Source organism: Budorcas taxicolor, chromosome 12 (genome assembly GCF_023091745.1).
Source record: "Budorcas taxicolor isolate Tak-1 chromosome 12, Takin1.1, whole genome shotgun sequence".
In the NCBI taxonomy this organism is placed as follows: Eukaryota; Metazoa; Chordata; class Mammalia; order Artiodactyla; family Bovidae; genus Budorcas; species Budorcas taxicolor.
In genome coordinates, this window is record NC_068921.1 from 75312211 (window position 1) to 75321029 (window position 8819).

The following is an 8819-nucleotide window of genomic DNA, read 5'->3' on the forward strand; positions in this document are numbered from 1 at the left end:
CACTGAACTGAACTGGATCAAGTCTTTAACTACAAACCATGGGAAGTACTGGGGTCAGAGGAGCATGTTCATATACCAGGAGGATGTTGTCACAAAACCCAGAATGTGGGAAACTACAGTATACAAGGCAAATGACCTGATTTTTTCCAACAGCAAAAAATTACAAGAAAACAAGAAAAAGAACCTGTGCATTAAAATAATTGACATATTGACAAGGGACTTCCCTGGTTGTCAAGTAGAAGGGGTACTTGCGAGGCAAGAGGCGCCGTTTGATCCTAATTTGGGGAACTAACATCCCACAGGCCATGCGGTGTGACCAAGAAAATATTTTTTACAAAAAGAGACATATTGATGAAATGCAATGTGCAGATTGTTTGGGCCCTGCCTCCAACAGGTCAGGTGTACAAACGCTGATGAGACGACTGAAGAAACCTGAGTATGAATAGTTTTAGTGAAAATAATGATATTGTGACTATATGTAAAAATAAACATACACCCACACACCCTCATGCATCCTACACCAAAATATTTACAGAAGAAATTATATGATATCTAGAAGTCACTTCAAAATAATGCCCAATTTTATATACATTTCTCAGTAGTTTCACTTAAAGGCAGAGAATTCACTGGTAGGTGAATAGCACTTTAAGGTACATGAATGTTAAACTTTTAATTTCTTTAGCTATAAAATTAAACCATAAAAAATTTTATAAACCATAAAAATGCTGTTGAATGTATCCACTCCTTTAAAATAAAAAGCTTGGGACTTCCTTGGTAGTCCAGTGGCCAGGACTCTACAATCCCAATGCAGGAGGCCTGGGTTCAATTCCTGGTCAGGGAGCTGGTTCCAACATGCTCTAAGAGTTTGCTCGCCTCAACTAAGGGTCCCGCAGGCTGCAGTGAAGACCCTGCATGCCACACCTGAGACCTGTTGCAGCCAAATTAATGAAAATAAATCTTTAATAAAAATAAATGGTGGCACTAGTGGTAAAGAATCCGCCTGCCAATGCAGGAGATGCCGTTGACATGGGTTCAATCCCTGGGTTGGAAAGATACCCTGGAGAAGGAAATGTTAATCCATTCCAGTATTCTTGCCTGGAAAATCCCAGGGATGGGGTTGCAAAGAGTCGGATACGACTGAGCATGCATGCGCAAATAAATGAATAAAATACAGAGCTCTATCATAAAATGTTAGTGACAAAAATGTGACCAAAAAGAAGTTAAAAAAAAAAAGCGTCTGGGGGACTTCTTTGGTGGTCCAATGCTAAGACTCTAAGCTTTCAATGCAGGGAGCCCCAGGTTTGATCCCTGGTCAGGGGGCTAGATCCCACAGATCCTGCATGCCACAACTAAGACCCAGTATAGCCAAATAAGTAAACATTAAATATACGTATGTGTGTGTGTGTATATATAAAATAATGCCAGATTGTGTGTATTTGGAGAGGTGGCTGTATAGGATTATAGATGAAACAAGATTGGCCAAGAGTTGGTCAGTGTTGAAGTCGGTCGTTGCAAGTTCATTATATTATTTTCTACTTTTGTATGTTCCTGAAGTTTTCATAACAAACCATAAAACGAATGAATGAATGGATAAATGAACAAATAAATCAGCAAACACTCTCCGGTCCCTCCCCTAAGAAGGGACAGCATCTAGTGATGATAAAGTCCCTTCCTCGCTCACAGTCATCCCAGTTCTGATTGCTCATTCCTCTGCTGAGTAACCTCTCCCGCATCCCCAAGAGCCCAAGGCCACCAAAGCCTTGACATTCATTTTTCAATTCTCTGAAGTCACTTAGAACAAAAACCTTTATTGATTCAAATCACACCAACCTTTAAAAGCAATTAAATGTATACATTTCATGAAGCAGAATCAGTCCACACAGAAATGTCATCTGGTTCCTAAATATTTAATATTTTTCTCCCTAGTCCTTAAAAGCATTCCCTGTTTTCAGCATGGGAGTTGAAAATTGATACTGTTTTCCCTGGGTATTATAATAGCATTTTTATTATCAACCTGCCTTGAAATGAGGTCAGCATTAATATTTTAAGGGTTGGTTTTCTTCTTTCTTGTGTTCCTCATGCTTTTGGCCTACTTAATCTTTGTCAATTCTCTCTCCTTTAGCCCAGTAGCAAGGCTTCTACTGAATTATCGTCACTGAAACCACACTTCTGAGTCCTCTGGCTTCCTTTGCAGGCTCCAAAGTCTGCTGACCCCTCATTTTAGAATAACAAGGAGGAAAGCACTTATTTTGGATCAAGAAAAAAGGTGATTAAATTTTTTTCCTGGGTAAAGGGCTAAATCTTGGAAGGCTATTAATTTGTAAGAGCAACCAAAACTTGAAGACTTTTCCAAATGAAAACACTGCAAAAGTTCTTGCTTTTGGATGTTTTCTTTGTTGTACTGGGAAAAAAGTCCTCAAGTGCAATAAAGCACAGAATAGTCAGAGTATAATAATTTCTTTTTAATTGATGTAAAGTACCTTCTAGTTTCTAGCCCTTAAATTAAAAATTAAAAAAATGAATTTCCAAGTCCGTTTTAAGACTAATTTTATTTTTAAAACAACATAATAAAAATATGTAATAAAAACATGTATCAGTTTAACACATCCTATGCTCTAATTTAAGAAGCATTCATGGGAAATGTGAAAATATTTTATTGTTTGAAGTGGGTGTAGAGGTGGAAAAAATTAGCAGCTCTTTGAAAAAATAGCTTTCCTTCTAATTTTATAGTCCTCAGTTTTAATTTGTCTTTTAAATTCTTTAAACTATGGGCAATATTCTTAATTTTGGTACTAATGAGTGCCCAGAATTTATTAATTTTAACATGTTGGGAATATTACATCATGATTTACCAAAAATTACATCTTTGCTCTGAATGAATATCATTGCCATGTGTCATTCCCAAATTCCCATACATTTTATCAGTAAAATGAAATTTTTATGGAGCAAACAACCAATGAATCTTAGTTACAGTAAGTGTTGGTCACTCAGTTGTGTCCGACTCTTTGTGACACCAGGTACTGTAGCCCCCCAACCCCCTCTGTGCATAGAATTCTTTACTGTAACTTCACCAGGGAATTTACAGTAAAGAGTGTCCCAGTTTTTTAAAAAGGAGGTAAGTTGAAATTCCAGGACCCTTAGAATATGTTTAGCTACAATTTCTGACAGGCGTTTTAAAAATAACATGATGATTACTGGAAGTCCATAGGCATCAGCTAAGCATAAGTCACATGATATTCATCCCATTTTTTAAGGTTGACATTGAGGCAAGCTATGGTCCAATATCTTAATTTTCCCAGGCAATTAACATTGGCTTGTATGTTATAGATGGACAAATGCGGAGATTGTAGGGAAGTTGGAATAAGTTGACCCTATGTCTAGATTACATGATGTGTGATTAGTTGCTCAGTTATGTCCACCTCTTTGCAACCCCAGGGACTGTAGCCAGTCAGGCTCCTCTGTCCAGGGAGTTCTCCAGGCAAGAATACTGGAGTGGAGTTCCATGCCCTTCCAAACCCGGGGATTGAACCCAGGTCTCCCGCGTTGCAGGCAGATTCTTTACTGTCTGAGCCTCCAGGGTGCATTAACTTAGGGGGTCTCCAGGGGAACCTCACAGGCACGGTCCACGACTGCTCCAGGTGATGTGATGTGAGATAAACGTGAACACGACATGCAGGAGACATTCAGCCACTCTGTAGGTAATGCAAAGATGGGAGGGATGCCCAGCGTGAAAGGAGACAAGCCAAGAGCTAGCTCCCATCTTGGACCCCCGGGCCAAGACTGCATGCATGCTTAGCTGCTCTCTCATGTCTGACTCTCTGCGGCCCCATGGACTGTAGCCCACCAGGCTCCTCTGTCTGTGGGATTTCCAAGGCAAGAATACGGGAGTGGGTTGCAGTAGATCTCCTGATCAAACCTGATCCAGGGATCAAACCTGCATCTCCTGAGTCTCCTGCATTGCAGGTGGATTCTTTACCTGCTGAGCCACTGGTGAAGCCCCAAAGGCCAAGGGTAACAATGGGAAGAAATTTAATGAAGACAACTGTTTAAAAACATACCTGGATTTATTAAATAAGACATGAAGACATGGAGATGGCTGTTATGAAGGTGGAAGTTTTTTTGTTTTTTATATTTGAAGTCCCCTGGAGACAGGAGACAAGCCATACCAGGCCATGCGAGGCCACACTGGGAAACACCAGGGTTCTCAAGAGGCAGACAGGGGCAGAGGAAAATGTGCACAGGAGCCTTTATTGTGATTTCTCTGGGAAAGGCAACGCGAGGGGAGTGGCGAGCTGATTTAGGATTGGCTAGTTTGGATAATCCCAGTGGGCTCTGGGATGTAGGAGACATCCTTACTGTCTGGTGCCTGGCCCTGGGGTGATTAAGGCAAGGGAATAGTGGCCTGGAGTGTGAGGGCCCAGTAGAGGCAGCAGTTGGTGGATTGGTTGGTTTGCATTTGGAAGGCGTGCTGGCAGGAGAATTTACCATCTCCAGGAATTGGCTGGCCCTTGAAGGGGGTTGTCCCTCCAGGATCCACAAGGCCTCAAGTTGTCAAAGCATCAAAATGCGGTTATTATGAAAACACAACACGTAAATCTCTTGCTGAAGAAAGCCCAGGAGGATCAGCTTTAATAATTCATGTGAACAAGTATAGGTTTGGCTTTGTTTTGTTGGATGATGGGTTAATGAATCAATAATGATACCTTGCTGTCTACGTAGCAACTTGTCATCACTCGGGTCCAGGCTCCAAAGCCACCTCCTTGGGGAGGTCCTCCTTGACCACCCTGTCCAGCACTGCTTCCCATTCCTGGTCACTCCCTATGACATTGGACAGTTCTGTTCCCCTAGCCCTTATTATCTGAAATGACTGAGCTACTTACCTGCATATTTGTTTAATGTCTGTCTTCCCTGCTACAATGTAACCTCTTGTTCATCTCTGTGTCTCTAATATCTAGAACAGTCCCTGGCACATAGTAGGTACTCAAAAAATATTTGCTGAGTGAACAGATGCAGAGCTAAAAAAAAACCCAGCTGCATCTTTAATTGAATTGATAGGCATCTAGAAGTTGATTGAAGGCAGGAGAAGGGGATGACAGAGGATGAGATTGAGCAAACTCTGGGAGATGGTGAAGGACGGGAAGCCTGGTGTGCTGCAATCCATGGGGTTGCAAAGAGTCAGACATGACTTAGTGACTGAACAGCAAAGTTGATCGCAGAAAATAATTCTTTTGCTTTTGTTAATAACCGATTTTATTAATAATGATTTTGTTAATAAAGTTAATAAGAACATTATGTCAGATTTTGGGTTTTTTAATTTACTTATTTTAATTGGAGGCTAATTACTTAACAGTATTGTAGTGGTTTATGTCAGGTTTTGGATGCCAGACATTTTAAGAAAAATCTGACAAACTAGAGAGACCAGAACATTGAAAAGTGCACACAGGAAAGTCTATATGTCATCTCATTTGGAATTAAGGGGGAGAGAAGGAGCATTTAATTAGCAGCCACGATGTGCCAAGAACTGTGTTAAGTTGTGATAAACTTCTAGTTGCCACACGTACACCCCTTGCCTCTGAATTCACCTGGCTGGGGTTGTGAGTGTGTGTATAATGGGAAAGCCGTGCTCCTCCGTGTGGAGTTAGGGTTCAGCTCAAACTGAGGTTGTTCTCTGGGAGGGGGTAGCCTTCAGCAGAAGCCATAAGGGGATGGGCAACCTCAGGAGAGATGTGGAGTGCATGGGTCCCTGATTCTCTCAACCTTTATCATCTCAAGTGGTAGTTGCTCAGTCGTGTCCGACTCTTTGCAACCCCTGGACTGTAGCCCGCCAGGCTTCTCTGTCCATGGGATTTTCCAGGCCAGAATACTGGAGTGGATTGTCATTTCCTACTCCAGAGGATCTTCTCGACCCAGGGATCAAACCTGTGTCTCTTGCATCTCCTGCATGAGCAGGCGGGTTCTGTACCACTAGTACCACCTGGGAAGCACAGAATATGTAAATTGAAAAGTGAAAGTTGCTCAGTCCTGTCCGACTCTTTGCGACCTCATGGACTATAGCCTGCCAGGCTTCTCCATCCATGGAATTCTCCAGGCCAGAATACTGGAGTGGGTAGGTAGCCGTTTCCTTCTCCAGGGGATCTTCCCAACCCAGGAATTGAACCCAGGTCTCCTGCATTGCAGGCGGATTCTTTACCAAATCATCTCAAGAAGTCTTCAAAGGCACTCATGGGCTTGGCCCTTGACCAGCCTGACTTCACCTGGTTGTACCACAGTCCACTTCCAGCCTGCTGAGCGTGCGTGGAGATCACCCCTCTGACTTGCTTGTTCAGGTTCCTGTTCCCATCTGCAGCGGTTAGTTTCACATTTCAACTTGACTGGCCCTTGGTCTCCAGAGATTCAACTAGCCACTGACTTAGGTGTTGCTGTGAAAGCGTTTTGTAGATGAATGTGTTAACATCTACAATCCGCTGACTTGAAGAATAGGAGATCACCCCCCGCCCCACCACCAGTGCCCTGCAGCCTCAGTGGACCTCTCCCCATGAGTTGAAAGCCTTAAGAATAAAATCCAGGTTTCCATGACAAAAGAGAAAGCCCGCCTGAAGGCTGCAGCGTTAGCTGCAGTGGGAGAATTTCTAGCCTGCTGGCCTGCCCTACAGATCTCACACTGGTCAGCTACATAGAGCCCATAACTTGAAATGAATCTCTTTACCCACACGTATACCCCTTTGATTCCATTTCTCTGGAAGCCCCGGGCGGACACATTGCCACTGGCTTTTGAGAGTCAAGTGCAGCCATTGTGTTTTTCTGGCCTCAGAATGTAGAACAAGCTTTCCTTTCTGCTCTGAGTAGATGCTCTACATTGACGGAGGGACTCTGTGGACGCTTCCTGGGGCAGGCTGTGCCCAGGGAAGCACGACTCTAGCGTTGGCATTCAGAAGGGGGGTTGGTTCTCTGCTCCCCCTCGTGTTTCTACCCCTGGAGGGGGGAGAAATGGGGAACCCTGACATCCTCCATTGCCCACTTCCACCTTCTCCTTCCCGTGCTCCAGAAGCCTTCCTGCTGCCTTCAAGGCCTTTATGCAGAGAAAGAGCCAGCACCGCCATCCTGGCCACTAACCCTGCAGGGTTAGCCCTGGGCGGGCACCTGGGAACTTAGATTGTGGGAAGGTTCCCACCATTAACTTACATGAGTGGCTCATTGTCCCTAAGCTGTTGGTGCAAACAATATGCTTTATGCTGAGCACATGCTTTCCTTCTGGGAGTCTGGGTTGTGGGTACCTGATGGGCAGAGGGTACCCCATGGCCAGTCCTCCGTGAAAGCCCTGTGTCTAGAGTGTGTTTCCCTGGGGGTCAGGAGTTCACTCGCTTTGTCACAACACACAGCTGGTGGAATACAGGGTGTTCCGTGTGGCTCCACCGGGGAGGGGACTCTGGAAGCTGCAGCTGGTTTCCCAGACTTCACCCCATGCACCTTTTGTCTTTGCCGACCTTGCTTGGGATCCTTTAGTGTAATAAATCACATCCATGGGTATGAGTGTGGATGGAGCCCATCTGTCCTCCTGAGGATCCCTGAAACTGGGGGTGGCCTTGGGGACCCCTGGCTCAGCCCTCCATCATCTGGTCCATCATCTGGTCTCATCACCTGTCACGCTGCCCCCACGACTGTCTCCTGACTCACCAACACTTGCTGTTCCCTCTGTCTGAAGGGCCCCCTACTCGCAGCCACGTGGCCCGTTTCCTCACCTTGTTCAAGGCTCTTTTCCAGTATCACCCATCAGGAAAGCAATGCTGGACCACCCAGTGTGAAACTGTACCTGCCCCACCATTCTCTGTTCCCTCGTCCTGCTTTATTGTTCTTGTTAACACTTACCACCTGATACGTTTTTATCTACTGGTTTCTCGACTTGCTGTCCACCACCAGTGGCCCTCACCAGGATGAAACCTCCGTAAGCCAGCAGTTTTTCATTTCGTTTCTCATTTGAGCAAACCGCCCAGAAGGATGCTTGGGCGAAATGACAAGATCTCTGGGGTTTGCTTTAAAGGCTTTTATCGAACTAAAATATGCTGCTGTGTCTGAGAGAGCCGGCAAACTCACGTGATAAATGGTCCAAGGCAAAATGCGTGTTTGAGTTTCTGTTATCGTAGATAAAGACAGGTTATTGTGTGATAACTACTAGAGGTGTTTTGCTTAGATATATTTTCTAAATTTACCATGAAAAATTCAAGAGAAAGAGTCATAGAATAATTTCCCATAAAACAAAACCTAGATTATCATCAAGATTTTGTCATAGTTGCTTCCTGCTTTTCCCCTTAATATTTTAAAGCATATTTCAGGTTTCATGTCATTTTCTCCCTGCATACTTTATAATATAGTTCTAAAAATTATGGGCATTTTCTTATATAATCACAAGGCTGTTTATCACACCTCACAAAATTGACAATAATTCTTAGAATCATAATACCCAGACCATAAAAAAAATTCCCTGGTGTCTCAAAAAGTTTTCCACGTCTGCCTTGGATTCAGATTTCTGGATTTCTACATTTTTTGGTTTCAGAATCTAAACATATTCCACACATGTTCTTTTGTTCTGTCCCTTAAGTCTTTTCTAATCTAAAACAGGCCCCCTCTGTTTCTTTTTCATGTCATTTGTTGCATAATATGTTTTTAAACTAAAGTGTTTATTTCAGAAACAGAGATTGGAATAAATGAGGGTACCAAAAAAATGAAATTTGCATGTGCAGTGGGAATAGGATCTTATTTAGAAGCTTAGAAACTTGGAATTAGAGAGTCAGGATCTCACTGGTCTCTTGCGCAGAACTTGT